The sequence below is a fragment of the Bufo gargarizans genome, chromosome 4 (assembly GCF_014858855.1).
Source record: "Bufo gargarizans isolate SCDJY-AF-19 chromosome 4, ASM1485885v1, whole genome shotgun sequence".
NCBI lineage: Eukaryota > Metazoa > Chordata > Amphibia > Anura > Bufonidae > Bufo > Bufo gargarizans.
This window is the reverse complement of record NC_058083.1, coordinates 114,800,562-114,827,836: the sequence shown is the minus strand read 5'-3', so window position 1 is coordinate 114,827,836 and position 27,275 is coordinate 114,800,562.

Here is a 27,275-nt window from a genome sequence, read left to right as displayed (position 1 = left end):
GCAATGAAGTAACTTGTGCCCCTGTTAGCTGGATGGCACACAGGATTATCTGGTTATAACTAGTGTAGGCAATATATATGATGTTGCTGCATGTTTCTATACATTTCAGTTGACTCCTGGTTTTGATCTATTTGGAAATAAATTACATATTTTTTGGGGGGAAAAGCTACTACAAGATTCATGGTCAAAAAAGAGAGAAGTCGTAGGTAGGTAATGTAATAGTTATGATACTGTCACCGCCAGTTCTGTGAGAAGGTCTGGCAGGCCTCTTGCATGACGTTCTTTCCTTCTCCCAGGTGTCACCTATTTAGACTAATTGTCTCCCTTTATATTCCCTCCCATACTGCCTCACTTTGCAGTTTATACTACTTCCTGGATGAGGTGTTAACTGCTGGAGGCTGCTTCTGCTGTTTCTTCAGATAAGTATTTTTCCTTTATTTGTGTTTCCTTGCTGGCTTGATTCTAGGTGACCCTGACCTCATCCGTATTAAGTGCAGGTAGACGGTGGTCGTGTCCTCTCACTATTATAGGGTTTTCAGGTGTCACACAGTATTAGGTACGTGGGCATGCAATCGTCTACCATAGAGACCCTTGCATGGGCATAGCAGTCAGGGAGATCTCTAGGGGTTTTATAGGGCTCACCCATATGCTCCTTAGTTTGGGATCAAGCCAGTCGGATGTTTATTTATAAGTTCCAGCTTTCTGCAACATCATCCGTGACAGATACAGAGACAATTGTGACCCTTGCATTCTCTTTCCATTGGACATAGTTGTTCTAACAACTCAATGGCTTTTCAGACATGCCAGTATAATGCCAGCTAAAATGTTAAAAGGAGCCTGTCACCAGGGAATTCAGTTAGACCAGGCACAAGGTCTTTTAGGGCTAGCTCTGGGATTCAGCCAGTTCCCTCCAGTTCTCCAGATCCAGTTGTTAAAATTACAACTGGATCGGAGAACAGTGTTTCTGGCTGAGTCCCGATCCGGTGCTCTGGTGGCAGCAGGGAAGCTGGAGATATTCACTTCCATTGCTTCACGCTCCGCTGATAGTTTAGCTCCTTAGTTGGGTGGAGTGTGTGTGTAGTGTATATATAGTGTATTTATGTATGTGTACCATGTATATGGTGTATTTATGTGTATGTGTGTTGCATATATATGGTGTATGTATATGTAAACATGTGGTGTGATGCTGCGTGTCTGCCATTGAGTAGGGAACTTGTTGTTAAAAATTTGAATCCCACCCGTGGCTAGCTCAGCTGAATATAATGATACCTTTCACTTAGCGTTGCATTGCTTTATTCTGGAGGAAAAGTACTTTTAATCCATTTGAAACTGAGCCGTTAAGTCCACTGAGAGCGGACCCAAGTCACTCTGTGTATCCTTACATAGTTAATACAGTTGAAAAAAGACATAAGTCAATCAAGTTCAACCAAAGTTCATCTTTGATCCGCTTGTTTCCTATGCCAGCCCCTCCAACTCCTTATTGTTTGACAGGGCCAGGTTCCTGCCTAGTCATCTCACCTGGCCCTGTCAATCAAAAAGGACAGGGAGGTACAAGAGTGCATTGAGTGGTTTGGGCCCACCTTTGGTGCCCTTAAATGCTCAATTTTTGCATATGAATTAAAAGTTTTTTTTCTTCAGAATAAAACTCTGGTTCTCTAATAATTCAACTAGCCTTACAAGGTTTAACACTTAATTTAAAGACGGCAGGTTCCAATCAAGACCATGCCTTTACCAACCTTGCACAAATGAGACACATGACCTATTCAACAGCTGGAGAGGGGAGGGTGCCCATTTCTATATCCATTGAAAATCTCTCTGTGAGTAATTATTTTAGCTCAAACGCTATTTTATGCTTTAAAGAAATCTCTTTGGTACATGAAGTTTCTTTTGGACAGAAGTTTCCAGTCCCTGGTCTGTTACGAATTTTCTAATGATAGAAGCCTATAAAACCAAGTGAGAATAAGTATCCCCTCTCTTTACACGCCAGATCATACACTATAAAAACATAATGCTGTTATGAGCATGTTTATTGGTTACTATAAACTGTGCATGGAAATGTGTGTGATTTAGAAATTTTGGATGAATTAGAAAGTGTTTGGCAACATCTTATGAAAAACTATAATTCTTGTAGGCTTTAAATAAACTATAACATAAGAGTTCAGCTTCCTACTAATATCTAAGACTTTACTGGAAATGATTGGTTCCTAAATCTCGTACATCTTATTCTGTCACATAGATTAATATAATTTATTTAAAACCATTGTTCATTTAATGGGATGGCCAGTAGCCATTTACAGTAAAAAAAGAGATTGGAGGTGTAGCTCATATGAGGCTTTTAATTTGGTATTTATAACATACTCAAAGTGTAGTTCTCTACATATGTACATGGAGTAGGTAAGTGAAGTGCCTCAAAACTAAAAATGGTAAGAAGGATGGAGTTTTTGTTCAAATATTTTGATTATAAAAGAGGTTTTCTCATCTAGGAAGCCTCGCTTTCAATTAATTGCCTCTGATTTCAGAAATCCTTAGTGATCAACTACTGTCATTGAGGGGACTTCCACTGGCCACATCTTACCCATGCAGCTTACTATACTCTCCAGCTGTTGTAGTATTGCAAGTCAACTTTTCAATTGCTTGGTCTATCATGTAATCCGGGCCTCATCTACCATGAGACTATATGAGCCTTTTGCCTCAGGTGGCCGCCAATTTGTTTCTGAGGGGGCCAGTTTATGACAGGGCACGAAAGCCTATAGCTCCCACACCCACTGTTCAGCCTCATAGGTCGCAGACCACTAGGCCTGAAGCCTGTGAGGCAGTAGAACGGCAAAAGAGGTTGTTTCTCAGTAACAGACATTGACCCAAAGTTGATTCTCAATAACAGCCATTGACCCATATTTACTGCATGTAGACCTTATTATAAATTGGTCCAAAATTTGATGCAATTTGGTGTAAATTATTTAAAAAAAATTGTGTAATCTGGCACATCTAGTTTTTACAAAATCCAATGCAACTCGCTCTCCAAGTGTGTTGGCTTAGTGGGGAAGGGGTGTGGCTTATAAGTAACGAGTATGGCTTAGGGTACTTTCACACTAGCGTTTTTCTTTTACGGGAGTGCGTTCCGTCATAGGGGCTCAATACCGGAAAAGAACTGATCAGTTTTATCCCTATGCATTCTGAATGGAGAGAAATCTGTTCAGGATGCATCAGGATGTCTTCAGTTCAGTCACTGAACGGCGTTTTGGGCGGAGGAAATACCGCAGAATGCTGCGGTATTATCTCCGTCCAAAATCCCGGATCAGTTGCCGGAATGCAGGATCCGGCATTAATTTACATTGAAATGTATTAGTGCCGGATCCAGCATTAAAAATACCGCAATACCGGATCCATCCTTCCGGTCTGCACATGCGCAGACCGGTAAAAAATGTGAAAAAAATATATAACGGATCCGTTTCTCCAGATGACATACGGAGAGACGGATCCGTTCTTGCAATACATTTGTAAGACGGATCCGCATCCGGATCCGTCTACAAATGCTGTCCGTTTGCATGCAGATTGCCGGATCTGGCAGGCAGTTCCGGCGATAGAACTGCTTGCCGAATCACTCTGCCGCAAGTGTGAAAGTAGCCTTAATATGCACCTTAACTGTGCCAGAAGTCTGCCATAAAATTCTGTTGCAAAGTAAACCAACTAAAAGTTGTTACAGAGTTAGACAAAGCTGTCTATATCTGCACCAGCAAACGCAAAACCACAAATGCAATGGCACTCATGCACCCAGCACTCTGCCCAGCCTCTATGCTGGATGCTGAATGAGGCATTAGTGTACATTTTGGCCAAAGCGTAATAAGCCACTCACCACGTCAAGGTCGCCTCTATGAGTGGTCCCATAACAGGTAGGAACTAGTGTTAGGGACCACTCATGAAGGCGACCTTGACGTGGTGAGTGGCTTATCACGCTTTGGCCAAAATGTACACTAATGCCTCATTCAGCATCCAGCATAGAGGCAGGGCAGAGTGCTGGTTGCAGAGTGCCATTGTATTTGTGTTTTTGCGTTTGTATGTGTATTTCGCCATAGCAATGGGCACCTGCTAGGGGTTGTGCTGAATGAACCCCCCACATTTATATCTGCACCAGACTTATCATCCAGCCATGTCTAGACAGCCTGTCAGTTTATGCCATTTATAGGATTAGTAAATGTGCCCTGGGTATTCTTTGATTCATGGAAATCAATGCTTACTAAATGGTAGAGTTGTCGCACACCTCCACCACAGCTGTGTAGATGAGGCCAGATGAAGTAACTGATGAGGCGGTGATCTCTCATTGGATGTGGCAACACCTGTTAACTTTACTGATAAATGGCAGGTAACAAAATAGCCAAATCAGGAGCTGTGCTCCAGACAATGAAAGCAAGGTAAACAATTAGTCTCAAAAGAGAGGCACAGTTCTTGAAATGTTATGGTGGTCACCCAACATTGTAATGTGTGTACAGAGCTCCGGACTCTCCCTGACAAATGATGTCAGGTAAGACAAGGATTCGGCAAAATAAATATTTTCGCCTGATAATTTTGTACTCCGTTGAGATAACCCACCGCCAAAAGTGTCTGGCAGAAGCTTTCTTCACTCTCCTCATAGAAAACACACACAGCTCAGCTAGGATTGCTGCTCTTTCTCTCCTTGCCCTCCCCCTCTTTAAGCTCTTTAACACAATGATAGCAATAGCAAATAATTTCAGAATAACACTGACATATATAACTATGGGTAAACGCATTGTTGACAGTGCTAACAAACAGTGCGTTTAAAAACACACTGTGCTGTCACGCGATTTTTCATATTATAAATATTCCCTAATCTTTCATATTATAATATTATGTGTTAACAGGGGCAGAATACTTGCCAGTATTTATACACACAGAAGTATTAATTGTTAGGGGGAAAAAACAGTGGCTTGTTCTGAAACTGAACTAGCCTGGAAAAATGTTCCCTTTTATTTGGAAGGAGCAGCAGTTCAATGTGGATGTAGCAAGGGTATGGTGTGTAGAGGTAATTTTGGTAGCAATAGTACCCCCAGTAGTAGCAGCACAGCATGGAACAGACAAGGCATTAAGTAGATGTATGAGTGGCTGTGTTGGGGCAGTAGTCGTAGCAGTGGTGACTGTATCATGGTAATGGTAGTGGCGGTAGGGATAATGTAAATGCTATTAGCAGCATGTAGTATCAGTTGTGGTGGTGATGGCAGCAGCATCTGTATGGTACAGGACATGATAGTAGTCAGGTAGGCAGTGGCATGATGGGGCACTGTCAGCAATGGCAGATCAATTCATTGACCTTAGCCTGAGGTGTGTGCAAAATCTCACAGGACCATGGCCAGTGGGCCATACACTAAATGTACCATTCCTGCTCATAACATCTGCTCCAGGTGTCCACGGTGGTTTGTACCTTGCCATACAGCAGGAATTGCAAGGAGCAGCCCACATTTATAACTGTACAAGGCAGGGATGGATAGTGATAGCTAGGTATCTGCCAGATTGGCTATGCGCATCAGCGCCATCAGCTCCCTGAAGACAGCAGAGTACACTAAGTAGTACAGCAGTGACTGCACCACCAGCAACTTGGCCAGGTGTGAGTTTAGCTTGTACACAAATAGTTTTCTTATGGCCACACATTCTGCTATGGATGTCTCATGATGAAGCGGAGGGGAATGAGTAGGAGAAGGACTCTGAGCAGGAGAATAAGCAGCTGATGATGATGAAAAGAACACTGTAATGCTTGGGGATGGGGCCTAGCTGCCACAATAAGATCGGGAGAAAGAGGATAGACTTGCGATTTGGAATGCTGGCCAGTTCTATTTTCCCACGGGATCCAGTGATGTCGCCTTAGGTGCTGCAGTAGAGCCCTGGTACTTATGTTTGTGTTTGAATGCCCATGGTTTACTTTCATCCTGCAAATCTTGCATACTAGCAGAGCAATTGGAGCAACGGATGGGGAGATCTCTGAATGCATGTGAGGTACAGGGCTGGTTCTAGCTTTGCTAGAGATTGTCATACACTGTATGGTGTCTGATTTTCTTTTTTTACATTAATCATGGGATCACCTATTTAAGAGTCAAGGTTTTAAATTTTATTTTATAAAAAAAAATCATTTTTAAAAAGATTTCATTCATCAAATAAAGATAAAAAAATAATATAATAATGTGCTGCATTTTAATGATTCTGTCCTTCACTAGGCAGCACAAGAACTGAGGCGACGTTTACTCTCTAAGTAATCGAGGACCATGTATTGTCCAAGAATCTGAGACAATCCCCTCGCAGATATCCATTCTCTTGTCTGCTGTTGTCTTTGGAATTCCTGCTCTAAATAGCAGCAGCTACTCATTCTCTTTTATTATAATTTAATTCAAATCAGGTTTTCTTGTCCCTATCAGCCTCTTTACCTCAGAATGCCTTTTACAACAGTCTGGACTGGGCTTTCTTCCCCCACACATTTTCTTGTCTTGATGTTTTCAATTTGGCCTCTGAAGTTTTCTTCTGTTGGACGAAGCTCAATGGTTCATTATTTCATTTAGATCCAAACATAAAACCCTGTATTTTTATCATTAAGTAGAGGTAGGAAATCCTATAAACAGAGCAACATGGAGATCCTGAAATTAGCAGGCTAGGAAATCTTAATCTGAGCTCGGCAAAACATGAACGTAGACAGAGGATTTAAATCAGAAGCCACAAGGTCATGTTAAGAGGGTGGAGAAAAAAAAATCCTCATTCCTGAAAATAAACTGATTGCTCTGCCAATACATGAACACAATTTTCAGCTCCTGCTCAGGATACTCACATGTCCTCTGATCGAGAATTATACAAAGAATAACAGGTTTAAGAGGGCTTTTCTGCTGAATACAAGAGAAACTCTCCAATCAATGCCAGAGGCATATGTTTATTTATGCAGTCTATCTGGGCATGCAGGCTCTAACCATAGTGATGTGTAGGAGAAAAACGGAAAAGGAGCCATCGTTAAAATGTAAAATGAGTAAAAGAGACATATACAAAAAATAATTCACTTTTCAATTTATTAATTTAAGAAAATAGTTCAGGCCTAGGCTAGAGCACGATTTCATGGGAATGCATTGAGTTACATTTTACGAATGAATGATTCATCTATGAGGCAAAGAGCTCTCATTTTGCTGCAGCTTGGTTGTATGACTGTTGCACACCAAGAGAAGTGAATGGGGACTAAGGCTCCATTCACACGTCCGCAATTTTCCTTCCGCATCTGTTCCGCAATTTTGCGGAACAGGTGAGGCTCCATTCATTTCAATGGGGGAGTAATTGCTGTCCGCATCAGCACTTCCGTGATGCGGTTCCGCAAAAAAAATGAAGCATGTCCTACTTTTGGCCGCAAATTGAGGTCCGCAGCCCCATTGTACTCAATGGGTCCGCAAAAAAGCGGATGACATGCGGAAAGACAACAAATGTCATCTGCATGTCATCCGCTTATCATCCGCATATCATCCGCATTACCCTAGCAGCATGTATTCCTCCTTCCTTTTTTATTTCTGCGGAGACACGGAAACACGGAATGGATGTGGATGCACTTTTGTAAAAAACTGTAGGTTTTTACGGAAACACAGATCCGCAAAAAAACGGACTGTAAGGAAAATTGCGGACGTGTGAATGGAGCCTTAAGCAGTCATGATGTCTATACAACTTTAATACCTGTCACTGAATACTTGTGGGGCTGCCAGCTCCTGCATGTCTCCATGCACATACACTCACAATTTGTCCTAGCATGTACAGCATTTTGCTAAAATTTTAGGCAGGTGTGGAAAAGTGCTGCAAAGTAAGAATGTTTTCAAAAATAGAAGTGTTACTAGTTCAAATTACTAATTTAACTGTATTCTGGAGCAGGACAAGGACCCCAAACAAGCCAATGTCATTAGAACTATCTTCAGCGTAAGAAAGAACAAGGAGCCCTGGAAGTGATGATATGGCCCCACAAAGCACTGATCTCAATATCATCAAATCTGTCTGGGATTACATGAAAAGAGTTGGATTTCAGCAAGCCTACATCCACTGAACATCTGAGGTTAGTACTCCAAGATGTTAGTAACAATCTTCCTGCTGAGTCCCTTCAAAAACTGCGTGCAAGTGTATCTAGAAGAATTGATGCCGTTTTGAAGGCAAATGGTGGTCAAACCAGATATTGATTTGATTTAGATCTCTCTTTTGTTCATTGAATTAGCATTTTGTGAATTGATAAAAATAAACTATTAACACTTCTATTTTTGAAAGCATTCTTACTTTGCAGCATTTTCCCTAGACCTATCTAAAGCGTTTGCACAGTACTCTATATGTTTCCAATGAGGAGAGAGGAGAAACATCTGGTGGTGCCTTATCTTCTGGGAGAGCAAAAGGATCTGCTGAACAAAATTAGTTTGCCGAATCGTTCCCTCCCCTGACATTTTATGTTGGCGGAGAGTCAAGAGCTTACCACACATTAGATTGTCAGCCAGACCTGCCAAAAATAGTGGGTTCAGCCAACAATATGCTAATGAGCATGCAGGCCTTAACAAGCAGGCAAGTCACAACAGCTGTATCATTCGGTTCAAGTCCTACCTTTGGTTGAAGTATCAATCTAGCCTCAGCCAAATTTAATTGAACATCATTTTGTTTTAATCTAAATTGGTTCACAACTCCATTCTTATTAATTTCTTAAAAGGGTACTCCCACTGGAAACGTTTACAGCATATCCATGGGTAATACCTGGAACCCTAAACTAATAGACAGTAAGGTCCCATTCATTGATACCCACAGGTTGCTTTCTCCATAGAAATCAATGAATCAATGGAGAGGAGAATGAACTTTTTCCTTTTTCCTTTGAAGCCTTTGGGTAATCTTACACAGGCAGATGAAATGTCTGAACAAGTGTCGGTGGACAGAATAGGAGGTGAATCAGGGCTTGTTCTACTTTCATTTTCACTTGGTGTAACGGCATACAAGGAAATACTCCAAACTCTGAACGGAACCTCACGAATAGCTGCTAGCAGACGAATAGGAAACGCACCCAAGCGGCTTACACTCCTAGCAATCAGTCTCTAACAGCATACAGTGAATCCCCCCAAGAACGAGACCAAGCTCTGTGTTGAGGGTAAAGCAGTGGACAGCCAGAGCTGTGTGTTTATTGTTCTTATATAACATTGTTACACATTAGTAGCACCCACAGGGTTTTGTAAGACAACCAGTAACCACGTACAATACACTCAGACACTCCCACACAAAATCCTCCCCTCTGCCTGTGATACAATTACCCTACACAATGGGTTAATGTAATTATCACAGGCAGGAAAATACACAGCTTTATACAATGTCTTCTGTCCGTGAGACAATTGGGGAGTAATTCAATTATCTTTCAGGACAAAGGGAAATCGCCAATACACGTGGGGACAATAGGACAGAAATCACTATTCAAATATACAATAAAATATACGCTGTCACAACCATTACAGTAAACATAGACATTTAACGTATCCCCAGATAGCTTCGGTCTGAGTGCATTCAATTATTAGGTGAATGGCACTCAGACTACACGAATACAGTTCAATTGCCATGGAGTTTAAGTTTAGCATGGGCTGATGAGAGGGCCCATAATCCTGGGGCAAGAGGCGGGCAACCAGGCTTCTCCAGCACCCAGTGGCGAGGTTGGTTTTGCCACACTTGGCAATCATAAGACGGGTTTAAGTGAACAATTGTTCCTGTGACCACTTGTTCAAATCCCACATCTCACAGATTACATTGGAAGGTGGCAGTAGAGAAAAGGATTTAGGAAAACTAGAGGAATGGTCAAAAATCTGGCAACAAAAATGTAATGTTGATAAGTGCAAGATAATGCACCTGGGGCATAAAAAACCCAAGAGCAGAATATAAAATCAGTGATACAGTCCTAACCTCAGTATCTGAGGAAAGGGATTTAGGGGTCATTATTTCAGAAGACCAGACAATGTCATAGAGCAGCAGGAAATGCTAGCAGAATGCTTGGGTGTATAGGAAGAGGCATTACCGGTAGAAAGAGGGAGGTGCTCATGCTGCTCTATAGTTCAGTCCCAATCACTTTAATACATCTGAGCTGTAATACTAAGCATAACCTATGGGCAGGTGTGGTGCTGATACTGGAATAAACCAGCCATGTTCTTCTAATTACGGGCAGCCCCTTGTAAGGAGAACATTTCCATTGTTAATATAAAGGTGGAGCGATACTCTACTCTCTGGTCAATCAAGTCCTAGCCTTTTTTATTGTTCTTCAGCATAATGCTTACCTATCCCTCCTTTCCAGTGATTAGTGATAATACATGAACTCCTTAAGACAAAGCTTGAATGGGTAACAACTGCCCGCCACAAAGGATTTTGGGAGGGGAACACCATAATAATGCATTAGAATGACTTGACATGGTATTTTCTTTCCAGGCTTTGTAGCACAGCAAGTCCACCTTGGACAACAAGACATCTGTGCAACTAATCTTAGTGTCAGTCTATAGAGACCTTTGATGAATGCCTCAATTGATCCTATAGGATTATATGGGGGGCATCATCTTTGGCTCTTGTACAAGAACTAATCAGATGCACATCTACAATTAAACGATATTAGCTCTGCAAGAACTAATTAAAAATTTCAACAGTTGTCTTGGTCTTTTGAAGATAAGCACTTAACATAATTGTCTAAAGCTGTTACTTACAGTACAGCAGATTTTATATTCAAGGGGAAAATCCCAACAGTGTTAAATATGAAGATAGGCGTGTAGTAATAGAAAATAATTTTTAAGCACATTCGGTGGCCCCAGGCAGCTCCTCCACAGATGAAACACCAGGAACAGCTATTTATGTCTTTCCTTGCCACCTTGTTAAGTACCAGATGGGAGGGATGGAGAGAACCAGAGCAGAGGTTGCTCAATCCTAATATATTCTGTGGAATTTGCCTTACAACCATTTCCCTTTTCTTCAATAACATACATAATAATTGTGATAGATTTCGTTATTTCATTTTTCAAGGACAAGGTATTATTACAATATCTAGAATATGATTGATTTAAAATAGTGGTTGCCTTGGGGTGCACATGTGGTTCATGACCCCTTGCGGTGTGGTTCACATATATCTCCCCTATTTAATGTGGCTCCTTGCCAACACCCAGAGTTCAATGTGGCTGACAACATACAAATGCCTCTGGTCTAAAACATGACCCTACTATAAGGCCTAAGGGTGTATTAAGTCTCTTCACAAGATGCAGGGTGTTACCTGCTCTGGGTCCCGAAATGAGTCCTCCTCTCCACTGGCCAATTTAGCCTCCTCTTTAGCTTGTCAGGTTCAGATGATGACATCATGCTACATGGCTATTTAAACCAGACTCTGGTGGCAAAACACCTGATTATTCAGGTTAGTTACCAGGCATCCTGCCTTCCAGTTCACTGCTGTTTCAGTCATTGCTCTAGTCACCACAGTTTCTCAATAGTGCCACTCAACATTATTGTGTGCAACAATTTTCAGGCCCCTCTAACTCTGCAAACTCTGCAATAATATCAACTCTGTCAAACCTCCAACTCTGCCACAGCTTCAACTCTGCTATACCACCAAATATGCAACATTATCAGCTCTGCTTAAACATCAGTCCTACATCAATATTAACTCCGCTACTCGATCAATTTTCCGACCTCTTCAGTCTACTTCAACATCAATCCTGCAATGTCATCAGCACTGCTGCATCTATACTTCTGTTATGTCACCAGCTCTTCTACAGCTCCATTACTGCTACATCTGTTCTTCATCCCAACTGTACCAATGCCACTTGTCTGTGCTGTGTAAGACCTACTCATCTGGACCAGAGGCTTTACAGATCCACCTAACCAAATACATAGTAACATAGTAATATAGTACATAAGGCCGGAAAAAGACATTTGTCCATCCAGTTCAACCTGTCATCCTGCAAGTTGATCCAGAGGAAGGCAAAAAAAACAACCTGTGAGGTAGAAGCCAATTTTCCTCACTTTTTTTTTTTTTTTATGTTTTTTTTTTTATTAAATATTTCTTTATTGTTATACAAAACACATTAAATATACAGTATCTGACCGTCCAACGGGTCGTACAATAATCATTCAAATTAACTTTTTACCCCTACCACCCCCCCAACCCCCACCCCGCCCAAGTGCATCACTATTTATAATAACAATATAAGGTACTATATATAATAACAATATATGGGTATATTTATTTTTCCTTTCCCCTTCTTCCACCCTCCCCCCTTTTCCCCTTTACAAATATCCCTTTGTTACCATCGTCTCAAAAATATCCATCTATAGATTGGATAAAATCTACAACTTTTTATTTACAGCCGTCAGAAAAAGATGAAAAAAAAGGAAAGGAAAAACATTCCATTCCTATCCTATACATACCCAACTATTTTTACTCTCCAATTTACCATCCCCCCAAAGACGTGGGGGAGGGGGAGACGTGCAAAAAAAAAAAAAAAAAAAACCCTATCTATCCAGCCCTAAAGTAACCAGCACTTCCATATTTCATCTGTAATTTTTCCTTTTCTACTATGGCCCTCCATCACCCGTTCTTCTTTAATCATGTCCTCTACTGCTTTTCTCCACTGCCGAACTGTTGGAGGGTCAACCCCTACCCATTTCTTGAGTATTAAGAGTCTAGCTTGAAATAAAACCTTACTAAGGACCATACTTATATCTCTATTTAAACCCAGATGTTCGATTGCCCCCAGAACACACGTCGTCGGATCCTCTGATATTTGAACCTTCAAGATTCGATATATAGTATCTGTTATTTCTGTCCAATATCTAAACAATCTGGGACATCTCCAGAAGCAATGCATTAAGTCAGCTCTCTCTCCCCCACATTTTATACAATCATCCGAGGATCTAACGCCCATTCTTTTTAATATCCATGGGGATCTATGCAACCTATGAACCACAAAAAATTGTGAAATCTTATGTGAACCCCTATTTGAAACTCGAGAATAGTTCTTTAATGCATCGTTCCATTTTTCTTCCGTAAAAAATTCCAGTTCGTTCTCCCATTTTTTCCTAGCTAATATTGTAACCCGTTTCTTTTTTCCCCCCATCAGTATCTTATATCTTTTTGCCGTTATTCCTCTTCTTTCACCCAGATTAGTAAATTTGTGTAATATCTCAGATCTTTCCATCTTATATTTATCCTCTTGCATAACTAACCTCAATGCATTCCTAAGCTGAAAGTATTTGTATATGTCCCTATACGGTATACCAAACTCTCTGACCATTGTATTAAAGTCTTTCAATTTACCCTGTTCAAATATCTGGTTTAAGTATTTCATCCCCTTTTTCTCCCAGTCGATATACATTTTAATCCCCTGCAGTTCCTTAAGGTTAATATTTTTCCATATAGGTGTATATTGCAAAAACCCTTTAATCTCTAGTATTTTTTTAATCTCCACCCATATATATTCCATTAAGTTTAAAACTCTATTTCCTGTATTTTTTCCTCCCAGTGTACCCGATTCCAACACCTCTAAAAAGTTCCATTCTTCTTTCCATCCCAGTCTATTTACTACCTGACTACCCACCAGCCCATCCAAACTACTCTTTATTTGACCATATTGTGTAATTATATAATAGAAAAACCAATTCGGAACTGCAAGTCCACCTTCTCTCACTGGGAGTTGAAGTATCTCTCTCTTTATTCTGGGAATCTTACCTTTCCAAAGAAAATCTCCCATTAACCTATCAAGCAATCTAAAGGTATCCTGCGACAACCTGACTGGGGCATTTTGAAGGACATATAGTATTTTGGGGAGAAAAAACCATTTTTATTAAGTTTACCCGACCCTGTATTGAAATTGGTAATTTACGCCAGACATGTATTTTGGCCCTAAGTTCTTTTATTAGGGGAAGTACATTTAATTTCTCATATTCTCCTATGTTTCCGGAGATTTGTATCCCCAAATATTTAAAATTTTCTTGTTTTCCTAACACCTGCACCTTTAGAAACCCCTGTGGTTGTGCATCTCCCAACATCAGCATGTGTGATTTCCCCCAATTAATATTTAAACCAGAAAAACAACCAAACTTATCTATTATATCTATAACTCTATTAAACTGGTCTCCAGTATTGTGCAAAAATAATAAAATATCATCCGCGTACATTAACAATTTTTCCTCCCCACCCTCATAGTGAAAGCCTATAATTTCCCTATCATTTCTTATTATACATGCCATAGGTTCGATCGCGATAGCGAATAATAGTGGAGAGAGAGGGCATCCCTGCCTAGTGCCCCGATATAGGGCAAGGGGCAGGGACAAGCTCCCATCCACCATCACTCTGGCCCGCGGATCCTTATATATTAACTGTATCCATCTTATAAATCCTTCCCCTATACCGACCCTTTTTAATACTGCCCATAAATATTCCCATTCAATACAGTCGAATGCCTTTTGGGCATCCAATGATAACACGGCTTTCTCCCCCGCTTCTGTTCTATTAGCTTCAATATTTAAATACAACCTTCTTATATTTGAGTATATCGTTCTACCCGGTATAAAACCTGTTTGATCTAAGTTTATTATACCCTTAACCACCCTCGAAAGTCTATCGGCCAAAACTTTTGCCAGAATTTTAACATCGGTATTTAAAAGTGATATTGGCCTATATGATCCCGGGTCTAGTTGTTCTTTGCCCTTTTTTGGAATTAATGTTATAATTGCCTCTTTCATAGAGTCTGGTAGGTCCCCAATTTTTTTAGCCTCATCCAATGTTATTTTAAGTTCAGGTACTAACACCTGGGAGAAGGTTTTATAAATTTCAAAAGGGAGCCCGTCACTTCCTGGTGCCTTTTCAGATTTTACCTGCCCCAAGACCTTATTTATTTCTGCAATTGATATTTCTTTTTCTAGAAATACTTTTTGGGCCTGGGATATCTCCCTAAGAGGGATATGTTCTAAATACGAGTCTAATTCTTGTTTTGAGTATTGTACCCTAGACTTGTATACCTCCTGGAAATATTTTATAAACACTTCTTTAACTCCTTCTGGTGTGTTAATTGTCTCACCCCTTTTATCTTTAATCGCCCCTATCCAGGCTTTCTCTCTTTGATTTCTTGCTATATTTGCCAAGATTTTACCAACTTTTTCTCCCTCTGTGGCCAACCGGATCCCTTGAAAAATTAATTCTTTCCTACTTCTCTCCATATGATATACCTTTAGCTTTTCCTGTTCTTCCTCCCATATTTTCTTATTATCGTCAGTGGGATATCTCATACATGTTATAGCTAATTCCTGGATTTTTTTTTCCAAAGCAATCCCCATTTCCCTAGTAGTTTTTTTTCCAGTGGTTCACTTTTTTACAAAGCAATCCTCTTAAATATGCTTTAGCCGTATCCCAGACAATTAACCTACTTGCGGAGTAGTTGTTTTCCCTAAAAAAAAATTTAATTCTTCCATTATACTTTCTTTATCTGGAATCATTGGTAGCCAATGGGGGTTAAGCTTAAACGGTAGTGAGGCCTTCTTTTTATTCAAATCTAGTTCCAATACCACGGCATTATGATCTGATAGAGCCATAGGGAGATACTTTATTTTAATCCTATTATAGGACATCAAATTTTTATTTCCCAAGGCCATATCTATTCTAGACCAGGTTTGGTGTGTTTTGGAGTAGCAGGAATACATATTTTCATCCGGGTTCTGGAGGCGCCAAACATCAATCCAGTTAAATTCGTGGGCTAATTTATAAAAATCTACTTTTTGTGTTCCTCCCCCTCTGCTAGAGGTTCTATCCCTGAGTGGATCCATTACTGCATTATAGTCTCCAATCGCAATCATTATAGCTTCCTGTCTATCCAGCATGAATCCATACAGTTGGTATAAAATCTCTGACTTATACGGTGGAGGAATATAGATGTTTGCAATTACCATTTTAACCCCTTCTATATTACAATATAGAAAGAGGTATCTGCCACATTCATCGGCCTCACACATCAAACATTCAAATTTTATTTTATTATGGATCAAAATTGAGACCCCTCTTGAGTAAGTAGTATATACAGAATGGTAACTTTCCCCTATCCATCTCTTCTGCAACCATCTTAAAGATTCCTTATCTAAATGTGTCTCTTGTAGCTGGCAGAAACCTTTTCATCCACTCAAGGATAGCATACCTCTTCACTCTCTCCCTTAAACCCCTCGTATTCAGCGAAACAATCCTAACCATCTAGCAGAGGGGGAGGAAAAAAGAAAAAAAAAAAAAAGAGAAAAAAAAAACCACACGTCTCCCTCTCCCTCAACCCACCCACCCCCTCCCATCTTAAATAGCCCCCCTCCCTGCTATCCAGCAGTCGGGGCGACTCCATAACTTAGCATACTAGCTCCTTCCCTCTCCGCATCCCCCGGCCTCATAGGCCCTCCCCGTCCGCCCAGTCGCTAACCTCCTCCGGAGTCTGAAAAAAAACAGTCCTGCCTTTATATTCCACCCTTAATTTTGCCGGAAAGAGTAGACTATATTTCAAACCTGCTTCCCTTAATCTTTTCTTAACAACAATATACTCTTTCCTATGGGCGTTAGTATGTGCAGAATAGTCTGGAAATAGCCTTATCTTTACACCCTGTATCTGGTACTTTTCAGAGGTTCTTGCATCGTTTAGTATTCTATCACGGTCCCTGCCTAATAGACATTTAACCAATATCTGTCTAGGAGATTCTCCTGGAACCCTCTTTCTAGTAGGGACCCTATGCGCTCTTTCAATAGCAAACAGTGGAGATAGAGCACCCTCCGTACAATTATCCCTTATCCATCTCTCCATATATTCGGTACAGTTGTCACCTTCTACGCGCTCTGGGATCCCTATACATCTTATATTGGATCTCCTTGATCTGTCCTCTTGACTTATTATTTTTTGTTCCATCCTAGTATTCATATCCTTTAACAGAACCACCTCTTTCTCCAATTTCTGTACCGAATGTTCCAAAACGGGAACCTTATCCTCCATCTCATGTAGGCGCTGCCTTATTTTCTCCATCTCGTCCCGTATTACACTAACATCCATTTGCACTGCCCCGATCTGGGTCACTATATTCCCCATTACGTTCTCCATCCTCGAGACAGTGCAAAGTATGTCTTTCATCATCTTTGCATCGGTTTCTGTGAATGCAACTGCTGTTCCCTTCTCCCCCCCTCCCCCCACAATCCCACTGTCCTGCACCAAACCATGCGACCCTGTTTCTATCCCTCTCTCCTTTTGTGGGGACCCAAAACCAGGCGAGTTTGGAGCTAAAAATTTATTTAAGCCCTGCTGTTTGGGCCCGATCTCCAATCCCGTAGCTGATCTCCTATTGCTACCCCCCGTAGGGCCTTTCTTGGGTGGCATTTTTGGGGTCTCCTTACCTCCCTCCCCTACTTGCCTCCCGTCGGCCCACCCACAATCGGTCACAGCAAACCAAATTCAGAAAAGAACAAAATATCCACAACTTGTTAATAACACAAAAAAAATAAAAAAATAAAAGAGAGAAAAAAAAAAATAATAATAAAAAAAAGACACTATAAAGGGCCCAAACAAAAAAAAAAAAAAAAAAACGTCCAAAGTTAAAGATGCTGTCCTTATTTTCCGTAGAAAACACTCAAAGTCACCTTTGACGATAGGAAAAAAGACAGGAAATTTTTAGTAACCTCTTGTCTGTTGAACTTCAACATAGGATACAATAAAATAAGACAGTAGGTAGAAGTAGTAGTCCGTTAATCCAGATTTAATCCAGCAGGGGGTTAGGGGTGGAAGTATTAGAGGGGTTAAATGTTAGTAAAATGATCCATTCCTAGGGGGGGGGGTTCCTCTTAACATTTGACCAGAGGCTAACCACTACACCCACCACCCCCCAAACAGCCTCCTTTAATCTCAGCAGTCCAGAAAATTCGACACACCGATGGCAGGGAGACAGTATCAGTGACAGACTGCCAGACAAATCAACGGATCTGGATGCTGACAGGATAATATCAAGAGGCACCCCCCAGCATGTCTCATTACCAGACCAGCAACTCAGCGTCTCGGCGTCTCACATGCTGAGGTCCACAGGACAGCGGGGAGCACACACACCTCTTATATAGAAACCTGGGGTCTCCACTTTATCACCCCTGCTCCATACATATAACTTCATGCACTCCGTCTCCTCCAGTTCTTAATGCCTCCTCTTCACTCCTCAATACTGCCGCATGATCCACTCACCACCCAACGACTCCCAGCGGCCACAGCCAGACAGAGGCCAGAGTCCAGGCATCGACATCAGGGGGGGGGAGGGAGTCTCAAGCAATCCCGGGTGCCATCGGTCCACAAGGCAACTCACGGCAGGTCAGCGACCGATGTTCCAGGCGGCGGTTCGAGCAGCCAGCGTGCCGGAGGAGCGGGGGGCGGAGCCTTAGCGTCACACGTCAGACGCTCTCATGCCCCAATTTTCCTCACTTTAGGGGAATAAAAAATTCCTTCCCGACTCCAATCAGGCAATCACAATAACTCCCTGGATCAACGATCCCTCTCTAGTAGCTATAGCCTGTAATATTATCACACTCCAGAAATACATCCAGGCCCCTCTTGAACTCTTTTAGTGAATTCACCATCACCACCTCCTCAGGCAGAGAGTTCCATAGTCTCACTGCTCTTACCGTAAAGAATCCTCTTCTATGTTTGTGTACAAACCTTCTTTCCTTCAGACGCAGAGAATGTCCCCTCGTCACAGTCCTGGGAATGAATAGATGATGGGATAGATCTCTGTACTGACCCCTGATATACAGGGGCGTAACTACCATAGTGGCAAACCATGCGACTGCTATGGGGCCCTGGGCAAGAGGGGGCCCAGTCGGGATCATCTCTTTTTCTACTGGGGGTGAAAACCTGGTCAGGACTCTACCCTCTAAAGGAACAACTTTTAGCAAATGAGGCAGTAGAAAAAATGGCCCAAGGGTCACTGAAAGGGGTTTAGGTGGAAACCCTTCTGTCCTGTGTGGGGGCCTGGTTTGATCCCTGCTATGGGGCCCTTACTTCTCTACGTACGCCACTGCTGATATATTTATACATAGTAATTAGATCTCCCCTCAGTCGTCTTTTTGTCTAAAGTGAATAACCCAAATTTTGATAATCTTTCAGGGTACTGTAGTTTCCCCATTCCAGTTATTACTTTAGTTGCCTTCCTCTGGACCTTCTCCAGCTCTGCTATGTCTGCCTTGTTTACAGGAGCCCAGAACTGTACACAGTACTCCATGTGTGGTCTGACTAGTGTTTTGTAAAGTGGTAGGACTATGTACTCATCACGGGCATCTTCACCTATCTCATCAAATTAGATGATGAAGGGGCGACGGGTTTGAGGATTGAAAACAACTGAAGCCCAATTCATCTATGTGTGAGGACGAGCTTTAAATGGTGTGGACGCTGGTTCTGTCTACCTTTACCTACACATTTATTCGGGTAAGCGGTGTATATATTACAGTATACCAATTTAATATATACGTGTCAGACATGGATTTTGTGATGTTCATTGCCTAATTGGCGTGGTTACATTTTGGGCTTTTTGATCTTTTAGATTAATTATTAAAAGTTATATATTACTACTGCTCTTTTAGATTTTGGTCTCATACCCAGCATGTCCATCCATAACATGGGAAGATCTCAGCAAGCTCTTTCTCTAATACCACCAGATGTAAGGTAGCTATCCTATAAGTCAATGTTTTTAAAGGACCTAGAGACATTACTCGGATAATAATTAAGCCAGCATCTCATCTGCAGACAGTTGTTTGGGGGGTAATTTCCCCTCATCAGTGCAGAGCACAGAGTACTGACTTAACTGGGTGAGAGGCCTAAGTCAGAATTTGGAGATACTATATTTTGGAGAGTGCCTAAATAGCGTGAGGAGTCTCATAGGCCAGGCAATGCTCCCCCTTGTATTTCTTGGAAGAGGGTACACAAATGAGCTTCTTGACTTCTAGGATAGCTACCTTACATTTGGTGGCATTAGAGGTAAAGCTTTCTAAAAGCTAATTTGCATCCCTTTCTTCACAGAATTCCAGAGAAGGCCTGGCCTATAAGACTCCTCACACCATTTAGAAGCTTTCCATAAGGAGATATAAACATCTATAACATGTAAAAACATAAACATATATTCCATAGGAGGCTTAATCAGTTATTTTTAGGCAGTTTGGTGCAGATTGTCATAAATAAGCAAAGAACTGCACAGATCTATCTGGCTGTATGACACAATGTATTGTATCAGCCCGGAGTGGAAAATCTGCCCATCTAATATACCCTTAACTCACCTCTTTCCCTATTCAACCACAATCTACTTACGTTCTCTTCACTTATCTCTTCAGCTCCCCCCCCCCCCAACAGTTCACACCGTCATAGGAACCTTAAACATTTTGACTCTCTTTTGCCACTCTCTACCATCTGTTCCCAACATGATGCTTGTGCTGTACCCACTCTGTATAACACCACAATAACGAAAGGTCTCAACCGTGTTGTCCCCTCATATATAACAAATCCCCAAAAATCATTAGGCAACGTTGGCACACCAGTCTGACTAAAGAGCTGAGATGAGCCTCCAGGGTTGCTAAGCAGTGATGGATGAAAACCTGTTCTAATGAGGACTTTGTCACATACAAACAATCTCTCGTCAACATCAAGTCCGCGCTTGCTGCTGCAAAACAGGCCTACTTCATATCTCTCATATCTTCCCTGCCTCACAATCCTAAACAACTATTTAACACTTCTAACTCTCTTCTCTATCTACTGGTGGCCCTTCCCTCATCTCTCATCTCAGCCAAGGACTTTGCCACATACTTCATATAAAGATTGAAAACATCAGAGAAATCTTCAGCCTACAGTCCCCACAGCCCCTCTACAGTCCTTTCAGTCCTCTTCCCCAAAAACAGTTTTTCCACCGTTACAGAAGAAGAACTTTCCCCCTACTCTCCAGATCACATCTCACCATCTGTGCACTTAACCCAATCCCATCCCACCTTATCCTCCACCTCACCACAATGTTTATCCCTGTCCTAACCCATTTCTTCAACCCATCCCTAATTTCAGGTGTCTTCCCCTCCTGTTTTAAACATGCTACAATCACACCCATCTGCAAAAAGCACTCCCTTGACTCTTGATCTTCTTTGTCTAGCTATTGCCCCATATCATACGCCTCAAAATTACTTGAGCAACATTTCCACCTTAAAAGGTCCTCTCACCTCTCTTCCTGTTGCCTATATGACCGGCTACAATCTGGCTTCCAACCCCACAACTCTACTGAAACTGTCACCAGCGACCTGCTAACTGTCAAAGCCAAATGCCATTACTTTGTCCTCATCCTCCTTTACCTATGCTCTGCCTTTGACACACTTGACCACTCCCTTCTCCAACAAACTCTTGCATCTTTTGGTGTTGCGAACTCTGGTGACAGCGACATTACCTGCACTACATCTCCTGCATAACGTTTGCATATCCTAAATATCTGTGACATTCAGTGTAATTTTTTGGCCGCTGGTGACAGCGACATTACCTGCGCTAAATCTCCTGTATAATGTTTGCGCATCCTAAATATCTGTGACATTCAGTGTAATTTTTTCTTAGCCGCTGTTGACAGCGTCATTACCTGGGCTACATCTCCTGTATAACGTTTGCGCATCCTAAATATCTGTGACATTCAGTGTAATTTATTTGCACATACACTAACAAAATCTGACCTACTGTACGTGTGACATACTTGCAAGCATATACACCATTTAATATGCTCAAGGCAAGCAGTAAGGGGCAGGGAAGTGGCCGTGCTGCTCATAGTGCACTCAGAGGCTGTGGCCCTGGTCGAGGAGAAACTGTGACTGCTGCCATAGCACAAGAAACACACTGATCCACAATACCTAGCTTCATGTCCCAGTTTGAAGGGCGGCGCAGCACACCACTCTCGAAGTCACACCAGTGTGACCAGGTGGTCGGTTGGATTGCAGCAGATAATGCTTCCAGTCGGTTAAGCACCACCCTGTCTTCCACAATGTCCAGTTTCAGTAGCCAAGAGTCTGGTCAACAGAATCCACACCCTGATCCTCCTACCTCCCACCATGGAGAGTCTTTGCAAACAAGTGATCCCACACTTGGATCTTCCGAGGAGCTCTTTTCATAGCCATTCCTTGATTTGAGCCTCTCGCCAAGCCCGCTTGAAGAGGGACATGAGGAGATCTTGTGCACTGATTGCCAAACTTTTGAGCATCCACAGTCAGAAGAAGATGATGGTGAGGAACTGAAATTAGTGTTTCACGAGGTAAATGATGATGACGAGACACAGTTGCCAATAAGACAACGGCAATTAGTGTCTCAAGAGGTTGATGATGAGGATGAGACACAGTTGTCAATAAGTGAGGTTGTTGTTAGGTCAACAAGTCAGGAGGATGAACAGAGTGAGGAAGTGGAAGAGGAGGTGGTGGACGATGAAATCACTGACCCAACCTGGGAAGGTGGCAAGCCGAGCGAGGACAGCAGTACAGAGGGGGAGGGATCCGCAGCACCGCAACAGGCTGGAAGAGGCAGTGGGGTGGTAAAAAGGAAAAGGTGGGCTACACCAAACAGGCCCACAACTGTTCCCCGGAGCACCCCCTTGAGGCAATCTCCCTTGCCAAGGGGTAGGTGTTATGCGGTCTGGCGCTTTTTTGAGGAAAGTGCAAAGATAAAAGAATTGTCATTTGCAACCTGTGCCGTACCAAATGGCGTGAACACTAGCAATGGCGTGAACACTAGCAACCTTACCACAACCAGCATGATCCACCACATGGCATCAAAGCACCCTAATAGGTGGGCTAAAAGCGTGGGTCCAAAATATGTGTCTGCGGGTCACACCACTGCCTCCTCTTCCCCTGTGTAACATGCTGGCCAATCCCCTGTTCAAGATGCAGGTCAGATGCCTCCCGCCCTGCACCTGGACCCTCGCAAGCACCATCAGCTAGCATATCCACTTCTGTGTCCCAGCGCAGTGTACAGATGTCCATACCCTAGGCCTTTGAACGAAAGCGCAAATACCCAGCTATCCACCCACAGGCCATAGCACCTTTCCATATTGCTGGCCCTGGAAATGTTGCCATTTAGGCTTGCGGACACTGAAACTTTCCACAGCCTGCTGGCAGCGGCTGTCCCTCGTTACTCAGTCCCCAGCCGCCACAATTTTTCCCGGTGTGCCGTCCCCGCCTTATACCAGCATGTGTCCCGTAACATCACCCGTTCCCTGACCAACGCAGTTATTGGGAAGGTCCACTTAACGACTGACACATGAACAAGTGCTTTTGGCCAGGGACGCTACATTTACCTGACAGTACACTGGGTGAACATTGTGGAGGCCGGGAGTGAGTTGTACCCTGGGATGGCACAGGTGCTACCAAAGCCAAGGATTGCAGGCCCTACTTCCATCAGGATATCCGCCACGCCTACATTAGTGGCTGCAACCCCCCCTTCTCCTCCACCTCCTCCTCAACTTCCACCTCTGAATTCTCATCTTGCAGCACTAGTCAGTCATCAGTCAGTAGCTGGAAGCAGAGTAGCACTGCAGTGGGAAAGCGGCAACAGGCTGTGTTAAAACTAATTTGCTTAGGTGACAAACAGCACACCACTGCAGAGCTGTGGCAGGGTATAAGGGACCAGGCTGGTTGTGTCTGATAATGGCCGTAACTTGGTGGCGGCTTTGAAGCTCGGCAAGCTCACACACATACCATGCCTAGCCCACACGTTCAACTTAGTGTTTCAGCGGTTTCTCAAAACCTACCCCAATTTGCCTGAGCTACTGGTGAAGGTGCGCCGCATGTGTGCCCATTTCCGAAAGTCATCTACAGCTGTCACCGGTCTTGCAACGCTGCAGCAGTGCTTGCAATTGCCAGCTCACCAACTATTGTGCGACGTGAGCACGCGCTCATTTTGGCCAACACCGATTACTGGTTGTTCACCCTTCTCGACCCCCGCTACAAAGAGAACTTCTTATGTCTCATTCCTGTGGTGGAGAGGACTAGCAAAATGATCCAATACCAGAAGGTCCTTGTGGAAAAATTGCTCCAAGAATTTCTATCTGAAAACGCTGGCGGCAGTTGGGCAACTGAGGAGGGGAGACGAGGGGAACACACATCAGTTCCAACAGAGGCAGGGCAACAATCTCCAAGGACTGGGAAAGTTTCATGATACCCCGCCAGCTCCCTCACCCTGATGCGCAGCCTAGTGTCACAAGGAGGGAAACGTTTTGGTAGATGGTGAAGGAGTACGTAGCAGACCGTGTCAGCGTCCTCAGTGATCCCTCTGTGCCTTACAACTATTGGATGTCCAAGCTGGACATGTGGCACAAACTGGCGCTCTACGCCTTGGAAGTGTTGGCCTGGGGGGCATAATAACTGATAAGCGCATCTGCCTGTCAACTGAAAATGCTGACAGGTTGACTCTTATCAAAATGAACAAGGCCTGGATTGCCCCTGACTTCTCTACTCCACCAGAGGAAAGCGGCTGAACATAAAGGCACTTTAAATGTGGCTTTTATGGTGTATTGAATACACTGTATTCCCATGCACCCCTTCCACCACTAAAAAGGGTATATGGTTCAATCTTCCTTTTCTCGTCCTCCTCCGACCCCATCATATCAACATGCTTATTAGGCTGCCCTCGCTCCTAATGTTTTAGAGGGTCAGCTCAGCAGCAGACCGTCACCCCTAATGTTTTAGAGGGTCACCAACAGGCCCTCAAACCTTATGTTTTAGTTTAGATGGTCCGATCAGCAGCAGGCACTCGCCCCTAATGCTTTATGGTCAGATCAAAAGCAGGCCCTCGCCCCTAATGTTTTAGAGGGTAACCAGCAGGCCCTTGCTCCTAATGTTTTTTGAGGGTCACCAGCAGGCCATCAATCATAATTTTTCAAGGCTGTGTATGATTCCCTTCTTTATGTGTAACAAAGGGTGTATTGTAGGGCCGGTTCCTTGAATTTTTGGCAACCCTTTCCCTTAGTGCATAGGCTTTATGAGTGTAGGAGCCCCACTACCTGAACAATTGTACCACAATGTGAATAAGGCCCTCCTTTATGTGATATACAGGTTGTATCAGAGTGCCTCTTCCTTGTAATTTTTGGCACCACTTGCCCTTTATATACAAGTAAATATACAGGAAAAATCGATTTTATCTTCGGTTTTGTGCGTATTATTGTCAGTCTGTAAAAGTGGCGTACTACTCAGACAACATCATTCCCAGCAGCGACCTGGGAGTCCAAGATGCATCCAGACATCCTCCTCATGCTGTTTCCGAACCATTTCAGTGGTGTTTCCATCAATTTCTGACCTTTTTCTATGAACCAGACACCCTCCCCTCTTCAAAGCAGGGGGTGCCTGGTTTAAAGAGGACCTTTCACTCGTATACAAACTAAAAACTAACTCTATCTGTGGGCAGAGCGGCGCCCAGGGGTCCCCATGCACTTACTAGTATGCCTGGGCGCGTCTCCGTTCGCCCGGTATAGGCTCCGGTGTCTCAGCTCCGTCTGTTGTATTGGACTGATTTTTTGTAGGAGGCGTGTCCCTTGCTGCAGTGCTGGCCAATCGCAGCACACAGCTCATAGACTGGCTATGAGCTGTGCGCTGCGATTGGCCAGTGCTGCAGCAAGGGACACGCCTCCTACAAAAAAATCAGTCCAGTACAACAGACGGAGCTGAGACACCGGAGCCTATACCGGGCGAACGGAGACGCGCCCAGGCATACTAGTAAGTGCAGGGGGACCCCTGGGCGCCGCTCTGCCCACAGATAGAGTTAGTTTTTAGTTTGTATACGAGTGAAAGGTCCTCTTTAATGCTCTGGTTCTCCCATTGACTTCCATTGTAGAGCACCTGAGCATCCCAAAGCGTTCTACTCGAGCACCAGAGCACTTTGGTGCTCGGTCAACACTACTACTGAATGCTGCTCCCATCCCTTATAGATTGTAGGCCCTTGCAGGCAGGGCCCTCTCTCTTTCTGTACCAGTTGGTAACTCATCTTGTTCATGTTTATTGTACAGGGATTGGACTGCAGAGTACTGAGGAAGAATTATTATTTTTTTGATCAAGCCCCCTTCAGACTGTTTAAAGGTATTTAGTCTAGAGATACAAATATGTAAATGCTTATGAAAATGTGTAGAAATCTGGGTCTCACATCCCCACCTATCCTTTGGTTAAACTTGATGGACTTTTTTTTTTACAATGGTATTAACTATGTAACATCTGGAAAGACATGTGTGAGGTTACTTCTCATCCAAGGGAGTGGGCTCACACACAATTTTGCTTAAGAACACTCCATGAATAAGTAATGGTATTAAAACATCCTCCAAGGACAACTGCTCTCAACCATTCAGGGGCAATTTGATGATGAACAATGCTTTTTCTAGCATGAAGCAACATATCACAAAGCAAGTGATAACCAAGTGGCTTAGTGAACAAAACATTGAAATTTTTGGTCTATGGCCAGGAAATTCCCCAGCTCTCATTCCCATTCAGGATCTGTGGTCAACCTCAATGGGCAGGTGGACAAACAAAAATACAGAAATTTTGATAAAATCCAAGTATGGAACAGCAAGAATGGATTACCATCTGTCAGGATTTGCTCCAGGAGCTGATATCCAGCATGCCAGAACAAACTTGTAAAAGTCTTGAAAAAGAGGGTTAACTCTGTAAATATTGAGTTTTTGCATAAGCTTTATGTATTTGCCAATAAAGGTGAAAAAACAAACAAAAAAAGTATGAAATGCTTATAATAGTACCATAAAATCATCGGACAAAAAGATTGAAAAACAACAGACTTTGTGAAAATCTAATTTTGTCAGTCTCAAAAGTTTTGATCATGACTGGTAGTGATTATGGGGCAGATATTTTTCTGGATGTTTTGTGCTATCCAATTGGGATAAAACTATTTGGGGGAATTTATTAAGACTAAGACTTAATAAATAAAAAAATGCAATAGTGTAAGATGGACCACATTTATTAAGAGGCGAACACACCAGAAACAGAAAAAACATGGCTTACATATAGAGTTGAGCGAACACCTAGATGTTCGGGTTCGAGAAGTTCGGCCGAACATCCCGGAAATGTTCGGGTTCGGGATCCGAACCCGATCCGAACTTCGTCCCGAACCCGAACCCCATTGAAGTCAATGGGGACCCGAACTTTTCGGCACTAAAACGGCTGTAAAACAGCCCAGGAAAGGGCTAGAGGGCTGCAAAAGGCAGCAACATGTAGGTAAATCCCCTGCAAACAA